Source organism: Sus scrofa, chromosome 4 (genome assembly GCF_054392235.1).
Source record: "Sus scrofa isolate SSC_HxYL_T2T_F1_AM1 chromosome 4, Sscrofa_HxYL_maternal_Yorkshire_Landrace_v2.0, whole genome shotgun sequence".
In the NCBI taxonomy this organism is placed as follows: Eukaryota; Metazoa; Chordata; class Mammalia; order Artiodactyla; family Suidae; genus Sus; species Sus scrofa.
Genome location: NC_139386.1, coordinates 69,294,030 through 69,309,168, shown reverse-complemented (window position 1 = coordinate 69,309,168; position 15,139 = coordinate 69,294,030). Strand labels below are relative to the sequence as shown.

Here is a 15,139-nt window from a genome sequence, read left to right as displayed (position 1 = left end):
CTTTCGGAAGGTTCAAAACAAATACCCTCAATTCTGTGCTCTAAAGATTACGAGCTTTACTGTCTGTCAGATTCTCACACAGATCTTACTAAGTGCATGTAAAATAAGAGGAAGTCAGAACATACTATAATATTTTCTATCTTCGTCCTATGCACATGCCTCTCTTTAGAATGCCTTTTCTTCTCTGATGAAATCTCCATTAGCCCTTGAAGCTTCAGACAGTACAGCAGCTATGAAGCCTTTCTTCACTTCACACAATGAACTGTTTGCTTCTATAAAATCTCTTCTAGCCCTTTTAATACAATATTCTATTCTAATGCATATACTGTACAGTAACTACTTGTCCCCATGTTTCTTACCTTTTCTAAACTGTGAGAACTTTGAGAATAGAGCCTATTTCTTTTTCAGTCTTTGTATTCCAGATTCCAAACCCACAGCAGATAAAGGGCAAAAAGGAGAAAGGGACTGCGATTTAATTTTTTTTAATTTTTTGACCATACACACATAAACACAAAAAGTACCATCCAGTGAACAGAGACAGAAAAGGGCAAGACCAGCAGGTAAGCTAGAGTTCTGAAGTATGGGGGCGCACCGTTTACAGTGACTTAGTGGAGAGACAAACATCAGTATCTTAAAAGTTGTCCAGGACACTCAGTGAACTTTAGCACATTTCCAGTCAGTTTAGCAAAGAGGGAAACACTACACATTTTTAAAAAATATTTTCTCCTAAATGACTAATTTTAAAATTTGAGGTGCTCAAAGGACTAAAAACTAGAACCAGGAAAATTAAATACACAAGATCTCATTCTTCTGAAGGTTTCGTATAGCCACTATTTTACAATAATATCACTTTCTTTTTGCTCCCCTCTCCTCCTGCCACCTGTCCTTAATGTTTCTGTTTGGTTACATTTCAGAACCCTGAAGTACTTTCTTCCCAGCTTACCCAAAGTTGCTACCATGTCGGTCTGGGATACAGCACAGAGCCACACTATCTGTTCAACTCTCTCCAATAGGCCAACAGTTTTTTTTTTTTCTTTTGTTTTTAATTTACTTTGGTTTATTTTAATAAGCTCTTCAAGTACCTTCTGCAAGCTTCAGCAAAGACATTCGTCAATATATTTCTTTCAGACCACACTAATTATCTTTCTTTAACTGAAGTATTTTTTGATCTACAGTGTTTCAAGGGCCAATTTTTTTAGGCAGTACAACACTCACAAAATGGCAAGAACAAGGAGGATGTCACCTATATGTCTGTAAGACACTTCAGAAGAGTTTTGCCAAAAAAAAAAAAAAAATCAGAAAATGGGATTTGGGGGTGATTTATTTATTTTTTTCAACCTTTTAGGGCCGCACCTGTGGCATATGGAGGTCCCCAGGCTAGCGATCAAATCGCAGCTACAGCTGCTGGCCTACACCACAGCTCACAGCAACACCAGATCCTTAATCCACTGAGGGACTGAGGGAGGCCAGGGATCAAACCCAAAACCTTGTGGTTCCTAGTCGGATTTGTTTCCACTGTGCCACGATGGGAACTCTGGATTTTGGAATCATTTAAATTACAGTCTCCTTAAAACTGCCCAGATTTGTTCAATAAAAAAGCCTACTTACATACAGTCCCACTTTTCTTTCCATTCCTGATGTCTCCTATGTGTCTCCTAAGCTGCCACACTCCAAAAAAAAACCCCAGGAAATTGTTGTCTCTATAATGCTATTCCAAAGAAGTGTTTGATATAAAAGCTTTCTATTTTTATTTAGCCAAGTATGCTGTAAAATTAATGTCTCAATCTCAACCCCCTCCTGTGCCTAAAACAAAAATCTACTACTTCCTAGGAGGAAAAAAGTACTCAAATTCTCCGAGAGAAAAACATTCTCAGAGGCAAGCATTACCTGTTTCTGCACCCACACAGCATTAATTGTATGAATCTCCTTATGATGCATTTGTATGTCTAGGCCCAAACCCACAGAGATTTGAGGAGGGGCAAGCCAAGGAAATATCCTAGGATGCCACTATCTCAAGCAGTAAGTTCTCAAAGGTTATGTTCTTCTTCATCCCTGATCAAATCCATTATATTTATATTTATATTTAAACAACTAAATTTCTTAACACTTGTGGAAAAAGTGAAGCCTAAACTCTGAAAAGACTGACTGTACAACAATGTGAATGCACCTCACATTCCTGAACTGTACACTTAAAATGGAGAAGACGGTAAATTTTACATGAATTTTGCCATAATTAAGATTTTTAATTTAAAAAAATAAACACTAAAAAAAGTCAGAATCTAAAAAGACCCAAAAACAAACAAACAAAAACTAAGGGAACTATTATTGATATGTGGTTTTGGTTGTTTTTTTTTAACTACTGAATATTATTAGAGGCTTCAGAACAAAATGCAATGGGTGGGCTTGATTAGATCTTCGTTTGAAATCCAAAATTGTAACAGTTTGGAGACAACTCTCTGAAACAGAGTTGATACTTGATGATACGAGTTTTCTTAGGTTTAAAAAAAAGTTTTATTAGGTTTAATAGTGGTATTGTGATTGATTACATAAGATAATGCCTTCATTTTATGGTAAAGTGCTTTATGAATAAAGGGTCATCTGCAATTTACTTTCAAACAGTTCACCCAATACACACATAAAAAGCAGGGGAAGAGGGAGAAAGAAAGAAAAGGCATACACAGCACGGACATAGCTTAGTCGCCTCCTCTACTACATTATGGAAGTAACGCAGGAGCAAAGAACAAGAGAGATACAAGACACTGTGCATCACAGAGCACCATCCCGCTTTTCCCCCAGAGCTGCAGACCGACTCCAGTACTTAATATATAATTGGTTGGTGACAGGATCTGAACAGGTGACAGATAGCCTTCTGACTTCCTCTTCAAATAAAATGATCCCAAAAAGCAAAAAATTACTGTTTAAGTAGAAATTTGGGAAGAAAGTTGAGAGTATTTTTAAAGGTGTTGTCACAAGTATGTATTACTCTTTGGATAGTTGTGGAATTTCATGATTTATCTATTGAGACTTGAAGCCCTTCAAGTGACACGTTCATTCTTTTTTATCACTTTTTCAATGGAAGCATTTAAGTGCCAACCCTATACTTTGTGTTTGGTTTTATTACCTTTCCAGAACCACTGAATTTCCCCAAGGTTTTCTTTACCCTTTTCCTCTTCTTTCCACTATAAACTGAGATTATTAATCCCTCTTCTCATCACAGTGTCAAAATATTCTACAGTGGGCAAGTTAATAAGTCTGTGTGTGAAAAAAATGTTTTACTGAGGCAACAAAGCCAAAAATTTAAGTTTTTAGTTTCTGATATGAAAGTCAGCAGACTCCCTTCTTTTCCTATAGAATATTTTTTGTAAATTTTGTAATCAATGCAATAAGCAACTAATAACATTTGAAATATTGCTGGACTCCATCTCTCTTTTTGTTGTGATTTTATACTCTGCTATTAACTAAGATCAGTAGTATAGACCCCCCCAATAAACTGAGTTATATATCAAATAATTGCTTCTTAAATTTTAGACTAACTCATTCATTTTCTCTAGGTAAATCAAGGAGCCTGAGCTTTCATGGTCAAATGTTCACAGGCCAGGAAGAAAAGACTAACAGGTAGAAAGGTTCATGTAGAGTAGAAATAGGGGAAACAGCTTTGGGCAGAGCTATCCAATAAGTGTTTGGGAATGTCAATCTGTAGTAAGTGGGGACTTATTATAAAAGGGATATTTTGGGAGTTCCCGTCGTGGCTCAGCTGTTAACGAACTCAAGTAGCATCCATGAGGACTCGAGTTGGACCCCTGTCCTTGCTCAGTGGGGTTTATGGATCCAGCATTGCCGGGAGCTGTGGTGTAGGTCGCAGAAGTGGCTCAGATCCCACACTGCTGTAGCTGTGGCATAGGCCAGCGGCTACAGCTCCAATTGGACCCCTAGCCTAGGAATTCCCATATGCCACAGGGGGCTGACCCCTAGGAAGACCAAAAAAAAAAAGAATATTTTGGGAAGATCAGTCTATTAAAGACATAGTACAGAAGGAGAATTTGTTAAATCAGCCGAAAGACAGTTTATTTGTTTGTCTTTTTGTCTTTTTTGGGCCGCACCAGCAGCATACGGAGGTTCCCAGGCTAGGGGTCTAATCGGAACTTTAGCTGCCGGCCTCTGCCACAGCCGCAGCAACACCAGATCTTCGACCTACACCACAGCTCACGGCAACGCCAGATCCTTAACCCACCAAGCAAGGCCAGGAATCGAACCCACAACCTCAAGGTTCCTAGTCGGATTCGTTTCTGCTGCACCACAACAGGAACTCCCAAAATACAGTTTAAAGTGAAAGACTTTAAGCTGTTCTGTATACTTTTTTTTTTTTTTTTGCTTTTTAGGGCCATACCTGCAGCATATGGAGGTTCCCTTCTCAGGCTCGGGGTCAAATCAGAGCTACAGCTGCTGGCTTACGCCACAGCTACAGCAACACCAGATCCAAGCCCCATCTGCGACCTACATCTCAGCTCCGGAAGCACGGGATCCTTAACCCACTGAGCGAGGCCAGGGATCAAACCCGCAACCTCAAGGTTCCTAGGCAGATTCATTTCCACTGTGCCGCAAGGGGAACTCCTGTTCTATATACTATTTGGGAAGAGGGAAAAATGAATGAAAAAAATTCATACACACACACACGCACACACATACACTCATATATATACTTCATCCTTACTATTTCCCCCAATTTTAGCAAACCACTCACAGGTACAAAGCATACAATCATTTTAAGCACAACAGAAATACTTTAATGCCAGATTAGTCAAAGCACTTTATTTGACGGTTGTTCTCCTTGATGTCAAACTTCAAACAATGTATGTCAAGTATTCTAATTTGTTTTACAAACATGATATGATCCTCCATTTATCTATCTATCTAAACCTTCCCCAAAGCAGTCTGTACAGGAGCATGCTCCGCTTAAAGTCACAAGTACTCTAAGTTGACCTCTCTATTTGATCAAGCTGATAAACTAGTAGTCCATCTTCAAAATATTTGGAGCTGTAAGGGCATGTACTTGCTACTCTGGTTTGACTCTAGATATACCTTTAGTACCTGACAGACGGCAGTCAAGGCTACTCTTTTGCACTGTTATTTTTCATCTGCAGGGTCCTAACCTTTTTAGTCTTGATTCAACTCCTCCATAGGCCTTCCCATTTCTGTCTGAGCGCCTTTCCTTTTCTTTTTCTGCATTATACTCTCAATCCCTCTTCCCAAGAGTGTAAACATCTATAACACTGAGGCAAGCCCAGAAAATCTGGGATGAGACTGCCAGATACACTTGAACCTCATCATGAAATTTCTCAAGAAGGGGATGCAAGAGGGCTTCCAAACCCAGGAAAACCATCTCTATCACCTGATGCCAAAGCACTGGCTTCCCTCACTCCTCTGAGGGCCAGGCCAGGAGAAGGCAAGGAGCTCAGCCTCTGAAAACCACAAGCCCCAAGAAGGCCTTCCCTTGCCCTACCTGCACTTTACCTGCTCCTGCGTGGAGCAGCACCCTTGCTTCCCTGAAAAAGGGGAAATGAATCCCCCAAATGCTCAGGCAGGTAACCCAGAGCATGGAGCAGGAGGGCTTGGGGACTTAGTGGTGCCTCAAAGGGGAGGGCTATTAGCAAGGCGGGCCTGGTGTGGAATTCCTCAAAAGATGCTATACACAAGCTATACATGGGAGGCAGCCAGCTAACTGGGACCTAAGTTCCCTGGGACTCCCCCAGGGTCCACCTCCCACAGGCCCTCCCTCCTATCCTCTTCCCTGCCTCCTGTGACCAGTGACCTGGACAGTAGGCAAGGGAGCGCAGAGGGCCTGTCCCACCTGGCAATCATCTTGCAGAAGTCCCAGTCAACTCCTTCCTGCCAGAGACAAACTGGGGGTCCCTGCCACCAGCCTGACTCTTCTTTTCTCCAGAATGCTTTTTCTCAAAGTGAGATATTTACTATTAGGATGAGCTCATCAATGACTATGAGAATGCTGTGGTCACGATGTGTGGCCTTTACCCAGAAGGATAATGCTCTGGTTTTGTTTCCTAACGTCCAGGCATTTTGTTGACTTTTGTCAGTGACTTGTCACTGTCGATATGTTCAGCGCACAGTGAATCTCAAGTCATTTTCTTATGCTATACCTAACAGCTTAAAGCCTTTCATTTACTACAATTCCTAAATGCACATACTTCCTGATTAAAATGCAAGGCAGCAGAGCATAAAAAGATCTTTATATAATCTCGAGTCCCTTCACTGGGTTTTATTACTTACACTTTACTATTTGTTTATTTAGAAAAGACTCTGGCAGTGCTAAGACACAATAAAATGACATTTCTTAATGGAATTGGTAATTTCATATCACCCTTTCACAGAAAAACCTTGAGGAATTCAGATATTCATACATATTACTTAAAGCAGCAACAAAGAGTTCCCACTGTGGTGCAGTGGAAACAAATCCGACTAGGAACTATGAGGTTGGGGGTTCAATCCCTGGCCTGGCTCAGTGGATCAAGGATCCGTGAGCTGTGGTGTAGGTCGCAGATGCGGCTCAGATCCAGCGTTGCTGTGGCTGTGGTATAAGCCAGCAGCTATAGCTAAGATCTGACCTCTAGCCTGGGAACCTCCATACGCCGAGAGTGCAGCCCTAAAAAGACCAAAACAAACAAACAAACAGCAACAAGAACACTATGCACCAGTCTCAAAACAGAATTTTAGAAATTAAAAATACAATAGACTATCAGAAACTCCAAAGAGGTGGGCATTCCTAAGGCTTTAGGAATTTGGTTAAAATGTTCACCAATCTCAAACCACCTCAGTATTTCCAACTTATACCACTTTGACCACTTGAATCTAATGAACACTCTAAAGACATCTAACATTATAGTCTGTAACAATACCCTTAAACACGGGAGAAAAAAAATACAGAAAAGCGAGGGAAGCAAGACAACAGAGGCTCAGCGCCCCAGTGGGCTGGACCACAATGCACTACCCAGCAAATAAATGACTTTCACCAACAAATCAGCCAATTACTGCACCTTAACAAATAGTTAGCTCCTCCACCAAGTCCTGTGAACACTGCAAACCTGTTAGGTAGAGAGGGAAACCACAGAGATGATCGCACATGAAATACTTAATGAAACGCTAATGACAGTAACAAACTTCCCCAGAATCTCTCTTTTTTTTTTTTTTCGGTCTCAGTGTACAGTGGGTTGATGTGGGAGCTCAGTTCCTAGACCAGGGATGGAACCCAGGCCCCAACAGTGGTGAAAGCACTGAGTCCTAACAATTCGACCACCAGGGAACTCCCTCCCCCAGAATCTTGATTAGGTTCCTTACTGTCACCCACCCATCTTCCCCACTCCAACTTTAGAAAAGTCAAAAGACAAAATAAAACAAACAAACAAACAAAAACAACCAAGGAGAACAAGAAAGACGGATAAAAGGAGGCAGAAGAGTAAAATCTGCAAAGGTTATCCCCAGTCGAAGCACTGCAAAGTTGTGCCTCTATCACTCCATCCTCACTCGGAAGGACTGGTCTCCGAGCAGAGCACGCCTACCGCGATGTCTACAGCAGGCTGCAGGCACACGGTGGCAGGTGCAGGACTGAGACTTACGCCGCCAGGACCCCCAAGCCCCCACCTGCCCAGCTCCCTAACACAACCAGCTCAGGAAATTTTGAGAATTGATATTAAGTTGGGAGAAATTCATACCCTTCTGATATTCAGGTTTTTAGTAAGGAATTTCCATATTCCTGGGAATTAAAGATATATGTGAAAGAATTCACCACCTATGTTCCAGATAATTACCAGAGGTGACCACCTAATAAACATGTTTTTGAATACATCCATTTTTAAATTTATATATAAGCACATTAAAAATGTGTGTTTAGAAGTTCCCCTCATGGCGCAGCGGAAATGAATCCGACTAGGAACCACAAGGTTGCGGGTTCGATCCCTGGCCTCACTCAGTGGGTTAAGGATCCGGCGTTGCCGTGAGCTGTGGTGTAGGTCGCAGACACAGCTCGGATCCGGCGTTGCTGCGGCTGTGGTGTAGGCAGGTAGCTACAGCTCCATTTGGACCCCTAGCCTGGGAACCTCCATATGCCGCGGAAGCGGCCCAAAAAATGGCAAAAAAAAAAAGAAAAAAAAAAAAAAGAAAGAAAGCAAGAAATGACTCAAGGAAAGCTATACATTCCTCTGACATACAATTCAATTTTTTTTTTTTTTTTTTTTTTTTTTTTTTTTGGTCTTTTGGTCTTTTGTCTTTTTGTTGTTGTTGTTGTTGTTGCTATTTCTTGGGCCACTCCCGCGGCATATGGAGGTTCCAGGCTAGGGGTTGAATCGGAGCTGTAGCCACCAGCCTACGCCAGAGCCACAGCAACGCAGGATCCGAGCCGCGTCTGCAACCTACATCACAGCTCACGGCAACGCCGGATCATTAACCCACTGAGCAAGGGCAGGGACTGAACCCGCAACCTCATGGTTCCTAGTCGGATTCGTTAACCGCTGCGCCACGACGGGAACTCCCCCAATTCAATTTTTCAATTTACATTTTGACAATAACTGAAAGCTTTCCTTATTAAGCATATTAACAAGAGAATGAGAAGTTTTAGAGAATGAGAAGTTTTAAGATAAATTATAATATGAAATATTCTCACAAATGCTACTGTACCACTGAAAGCAAGGAAAGGGGTTTCCCGTTTGATGTAGGAGCTGGTTTTCTAAGTAGAAACAATCTGCTGGAAAAGACTATCCCCATTTAGAGGGTCCCTTCAATAGCAGAAATCAGTCAGCAACAACAGGAATTTCCAGAACTCCCTCAGGCCCTGCAAGTCAAGCCTTGGAAGGTGTGGGATCATATTTCCTTGTGGACACACTAAATGAATAATAGAAAGTATCAGGCATTATAATTTCATCTGACAACAGGGCTTCAGTCCCTGGCAGCTGGAATAGTAAAAGCAGTGCAGGCTGATCCCCACACGTGCGCAGGTGAAAGAGTTCCCTGAAAGCTTGCCTCGCTCCCTGCAAACAATTGAGCAGACAGAAGAATTCCACAAATAGCAGAGCAGAAGTCAGATGACTGAATATATTATCAGTCTTCTTGGGGACTACAATATTTCAACACCGAGTCACCCATGCTACATGGGCTACAAAAAATCAGCATAACACGCATCACACAATCATTACCTGATGGTTATATTAAACAGACTGGATTAAATACATCTTGAAGAAGAAGCCGAATAGCTACAGCAGTGCTTCATCCTTTCTATAGATTCTGCAGTGCTCCCTCTCCATCTATTCTCTATCTATCCCTTGAGCTTATTTTCTGATGGGCTTATTGCGAGAAACAATAGGCAACCTGAATGTGCTTTTTCAAAGTCCACTCATGCACCTCCCCCTTTCCTAGTGGAGAAGGAATGCTCTGTGTTACCTCAGCAAAGCCCAGGACAGGATGCAGCCACAGTGGACTGAAGGCAAGTGGGGCCAACCAACTAACAAGAACACAAGTGGGAGTTCCCGTCGTGGCACAGTGGTTAACGAATCCGACTAGGAACCATGAGGTTGCGGGTTCAGTCCCTGCCCTTGCTCAGTGGGTTAACGGTCCGGCGTTGCCGTGAGCTGTGGTGTAGGTTGCAGACGCGGCTCGGATCCCGCGTTGCTGTGGCTCTGGCGTAGGCCGGTGGCTACAGCTCCGATTCAACCCCTAGCCTGGGAACCTCCATATGCCGTGGGGAGCGGCCCAAGAAATAGCAACAACAACAACAACAAAAAAGACCAAAAAAAAAAAAAAAAAAAAAAAAGAACACAAGTGAAGAAGGCAGGGCTAAGGGGCAATGCTGACCTGGGTTCAAATTCCTCTCCAGCGCTCTGGCTCTGCGACCTTTGGCAAGTTATCTGACAGCTCTGTGTCTCCACTTTCTGAACTCTAAATGAGCAGCTCTGGTTCTGTGTTACAGTGAGAACCAGATGGGAGCATACAGCAAGGGCGCCTCAGCCCTGCACCAGGTTTTTAGTGAGCACTTTCTAATTGTTACCTGTTTTTACTTCATCCATTACGGTTCTTATTTTTTGAAAATTAAAAGACAAGAAAGAATCCTGCAATTTAGGAATTGTTACATACTAGGCATGGAGTTTCCATTGTGACTCAGCAGGTTAAGAACCCTGACAGCATCCACGAGGATGCAGGTTTGATCCCTGGCCTCGCTCAGTGGGTTAAGAATCATAAGGGAACTTCCATATGCCACAGGTGCAGCCTAAAAAGAATAAAAGGAAAAAGTTAAAAAAAAAAAAAAAAAAAAACCTGGGCTGATGACTAAACAATCTGGAGACCATTTGTAGGTCTGTCCAGGTATAGGCCTGCTTTGAGGCAAGGGTTTGGGGGACAGTCCTACAACTGACTCTTTTCAAATCTATCATCCTTTTTCTGAACTAAACAACTAGACTGAGAGCCTTACAAAGACTTGCAAACATTTGTTTTATCAGATTCCTAACAGGAAGACATTCTCAGACTCACCATTCCCTCCAATATTTATGATTTGCCCACTCATTGGTCAAGGTTAATTTTTCTCCCCAGTTTTGCTCAGAGGCACAATTTAAGCTTCATCTCCTCCTGGAAAATGTGGGTAACCTCCATTTCACAGGGTTGTGGCAAGAATGAAAGAATGGCGCACAACTCAAAAAGCCCCCGAGAAGCTGGTGACACTGAGTGAGAGCTGCTGTTGTCATGTATACTGTATTGCTGCTGCTCTCCCAATTTGGACATTTCAGTCAAGAGCAAGGATGAGTAAGGTCTAGAAAAACTGAAAAACCACAGCAGAACACCTGTGAAAGGCTGTGCAAGGGAGTTTTCCATCCTTTAGAAACCTACAATGGTTTAAGACCCAGAATATATTAGCCTTAAAGCAGTAACAAGGCATGGACAACCCACAGAAATGGGAATTCCATCAGGAAATCTGAACAGTGCAAACAAAACTGATGCCTAAAAAACATAAATTCTGCCAGAATTAACATGCTAACTTCCATTCTCCACGTATCTGTCAACTGACACTCAAAGTAAAAGTTCTTTTTGCTTTCAAAATCTTTAATAATTAACTATTAATAAATATTTAATTACTGCTAATGATGTCTACCTATAAGCAGCTCTCCTCTCTGTTACTTAAAATTAAAATTCTCTGTCAAAAAGCTTCAAAAGCAGCTAAGTCAAATACCGCCACAGGTTCCCTGCTTATTTAATTCTTTTCCAGAAATTTCCAACTAGGGAACTAACTGAAAATTGTCCTAAAATCAGTGTTTCCACAATTGTATTATGTCATCTCTCAGCCACTGGAAGCCAGAATTGTGGTCACTGATGAACATTTCATAGGATAAACACATAAAATCTTTGCCCTAAGAGCCACAAATATTGTGATCTACCTACAGACCATACAATCTTCTAATTTCAGACACTTTCATAGCACAACCTTTAAGATTTGCACTTTTTCATAACCAGTTTTGCCTCGGTTTTATAACAGCTAGGAAAACTACATCAGCTTCTAAAATACCCACAAAAGTCACATTTTCACCTCCGTTTAGAAATTAGTATCTAGAATTCATACATCATGTGTTTTCTTTATACTGCCTGCATTGAAGGTCTGGGACAAAACTGAATTGCACAGCTTTTACAAACATTACTTTTAACAGACTTTAAAGACTACTATGACATAATATTCTTTCTACAGTTTGCAATTCATAAACCCTTCTACAATCCTGTAAAAAACAAAAAAGGAAATGAACACTAATGCTAAGAAAGTCTTTTTTGTTTAGAAAACAAGGCATAGATGTAAATTAGCTTGAGATATGAAAGAATATAAAAAAACTAAGTGAGGGGTTTGTTCTGTTTTCCTTTAGATGGCTTTCATTATTATTATGTAAACACGGTCCAATTATTTCATTAGGAGAAAAGATCCTGATTTGATGCTCATTTCATGATTTACTGCAATAAAAGACCACCACCTTAAAGCAACTGACTTATTTTCTCTCTCCTATTCTCTTAATTTAAAATTGATAGAGCATATAATAACATAAATTACCAAACAAAACTATAAACACAAAATACTGAAGAGCTAGTAATTTCTTAAATAGCAGTCCTGCCATGAAAATTGCGAAGCATAAATTATGCTTTTAAATATAATTTCAATCACGACACAATAATGATTAAAATATCAAATAAGGACACACCGTGAATTTCAGAAAACTAATCTTCTAGAAAAATTAAAGAGACCCCCTCCTCTTTTTTTTTTTTTTTTTGGTACCCAACATCCTAATGACTACTTAAAAGCATCCCCCTTAAACCCAATACAACACAAAATTTTTTCTGGGAACTCCAAGCTGTCAACTTGTGGGTCACATTTCAACATGATGTGATCTGAAACTGCAAAGGTAGTGAATCCTTAAGTATAGGGTGTGTAATGAAAGCACTGTTCATAGATCCTCGCTTCTGAGGTCTGCAAAGCTTTAATAAGACATAACTAAAGATTAAGCCAACTAAGCAGCAATGTCCCTTCGGGCGCTCTCACACCACAGCCCACGTCCCCTCTCAGCCTGGCAATTTCGGTTTCTAAGAAAATGCTCCTCTAACACTGAGCGCAAGTTATTTAAATTATACTGAACCAATAAAGGGTTAAAAATCAATCAGAGCTAAACTATCTAAAAAATACTAAATTTGTAATTGGTGAGCTTCTTTTCTATCCTCTGCTTCAGTATCGTGACATCTAAAAGTAAAAGAAGTCCTCTGTTAAGACTGAAATTCCCAGGAGGAAGAAGGCTCACATCCAGTCAGAGCACACAATGGAATCACAGCTGACGATGCACATCTTTCTCTAGATCTCTCCATATGCTTGAGTCCCCCCACCCCCCACCCCAGCCAGGCATTAGGGGACTTACTACTCAGAACCACCAAGAATCTGAGAACACTCTCAAGGACTGTTATAGAAAATGAGTAAAATAATGTGTCTCGAGCATACAGAAGGCACAGGTCTGAGTGGCCATCAGTAACTAAATTAACTAATGATGGGTGGTTTTGAATGATGTCAAATTTTGAATGTTGTTTAATTTATAATATTCCCTATTTCTGGAAGCTAAATGTTTGTTTTATCTTCACAGTTTTTACTGTTTTATAATACCTCAAGGGCTACAGCAAAAGACAATTCATTTTTGTCTATGTGAACCCTCAAAATTATACTGGTTTGGGAATTCACACTATTAATTTGAAAATGGTCTGTTACAACAGAACACATTTGTAGGGTGTAGTAAGACCTGTTCCCTAAAACGCCAGTGCTCCTCAATTCTTTCTTAGTAACCCTATCATGAAAAGCTTGGGAAAACAGTATACATAAATAGCATACACACAAAATGCCTCCCCAAAAAAACCCTTTGAACATTAAATTCATGGGACACATCACAAAACGAACAGATGCATTCTCAATACTCATTCTTTGAACTCCCAAAGGTTCTACAAATTCCAGTTGTGAAAAAGGAGCCTTGCTGTTGTCAATGTGCACTAACCTCACCAACAAAGAACAGGAGCGCGGGCGCACACACTCTCTCTCTCTCTCTCTCTCTCTCTCTCTCTCTCACACACACACACACACACACACACACACACACACACACACACACACAGAAAGCAACGCAGCAGCTGCTGTCTTTTTAAAAGACTGCTATTTCTGCGGAGCAACCTGTGATCTTTACAAAGAATGGAAGACCTATCTTCCCTATTCTAAGAAGTCAGGAGTTGACAAAGTCACTAGACGTACCCAGCAAACAGCGTAAAACAACCAAAGGTGTCTCCTAACCTTGCAAAAACCAGAAGTGCACACACACACTATACCTACCACTTTGTAGTGTTTAAGCAAACTAATTTTTATCAATCTTTTGTGTGGGAGTAATCTGGCAAACTACACACTTTTTTCCTGTAGACAAATATTTTTGACTAGCTTTGCTCATTAAATAACAAAGCTTAAGATTTCAGTGAAGCTCTGGTTCCCACTTCATTTTGTTTACTCAAGAAAGAGCAAAAAAACAAAAACCAAGAAATGCGCACCATATACTACAACTTTTTTATAATGTCATCCCAAATGCCAAACTTTCAAGTACACGTTGGAAATTGGCGCCCTAATTAAACAAGGAACCAGTAAAGCCATGACAAACAATGATGCTTTACACTCCCCATAATCAACTGACGTGAGCCTTTCCTGATGCCTTCGTTTTCAGAGAACCCTTTCAAATTTCATGGTCCCCACGCTGGAGTAGCTGAGAGAAACTGAGGTAGAGGTAAACGGACAACTCCGAAGATCCTCGGCACGGAAACCGGGCGCTAAGGTCCAGACCGCGATCACTACAATATTTGCCATTTTAGAAATGGGCCTCGGAGGGTTGCTGCCACATCGTAAGTAGCTTTCCACTTCGTCTTGTCTAAGACATCTCTGCTGTACCAGAGAAACACAGTGCTTCGTGCAAACTACGTGCCTCCCCCGGTCAGAGCCCCTGTAAATGACACTACCCTACAGATCAAGGAGCTGGTGACTTCGGATGGACAAGAGTGGATAGCTCTTGGCGTCTCCATGACTCCCCCGCCCAGCCTGCAACTCCGCTCTAACTGGTCGGGGAGAAGCCCCGCCCCCTTCCTTCCTCTGGTGCTCACGATTGGCTTACCGACACCCGGCAGGTCAGTTCCCCGCCTTCGATTGGCTCATTGCCCCATCAGTCACACGCAGCGAGAATCGGGTCGGTGGGAGGGGAAGGCGTTGGAATAGGTGGAGTGGGAGTGGGATTAGAGGACGAGGTGGCGGAGGAGGGTGCTCAGGCTCGGTCCCCGGTTTGGGAAAGTTTCCCCTATCAGTGACAGACCCGGACGGCGTAAGGCCCAGTCCAGGTCCGAGCGGGTGCCAGGAGCTCAGGTCCCCGATTCCCGCCCCTCGGTCCCGCAGGCCCCGGAAACCACTAGGGGGAGGGGGAAGAGGGAGGGACCAGCTAACCAGGGACCGACCCACCCCCGATCTCGAAGAGGCGCCTCCGGGACTCCCCGGAGGGGTGGGGGGCGGGGAGCTCCAGCGCGCAGCGACGACCCTGGCCACCTCCCCCAGGAG

At 42.0% G+C, this 15,139-nt stretch overlaps 1 protein-coding gene across 21 annotated transcripts in view; it reads right to left on the bottom strand.

Annotated features, from left to right (window-relative positions):
• The window catches only part of NCOA2 (nuclear receptor coactivator 2), a 372,907-nt gene that overhangs the window by 276,604 nt on the left and 81,164 nt on the right, over positions 1 to 15,139 (bottom strand). For 2 of the 21 annotated variants that reach the window (XM_085020179.1, XM_085020195.1), the window contains exon 1: positions 14,706 to 14,992. The gene's annotated coding sequence lies outside the window, so the exon portion shown is untranslated. 21 annotated transcript variants of the gene reach the window in all.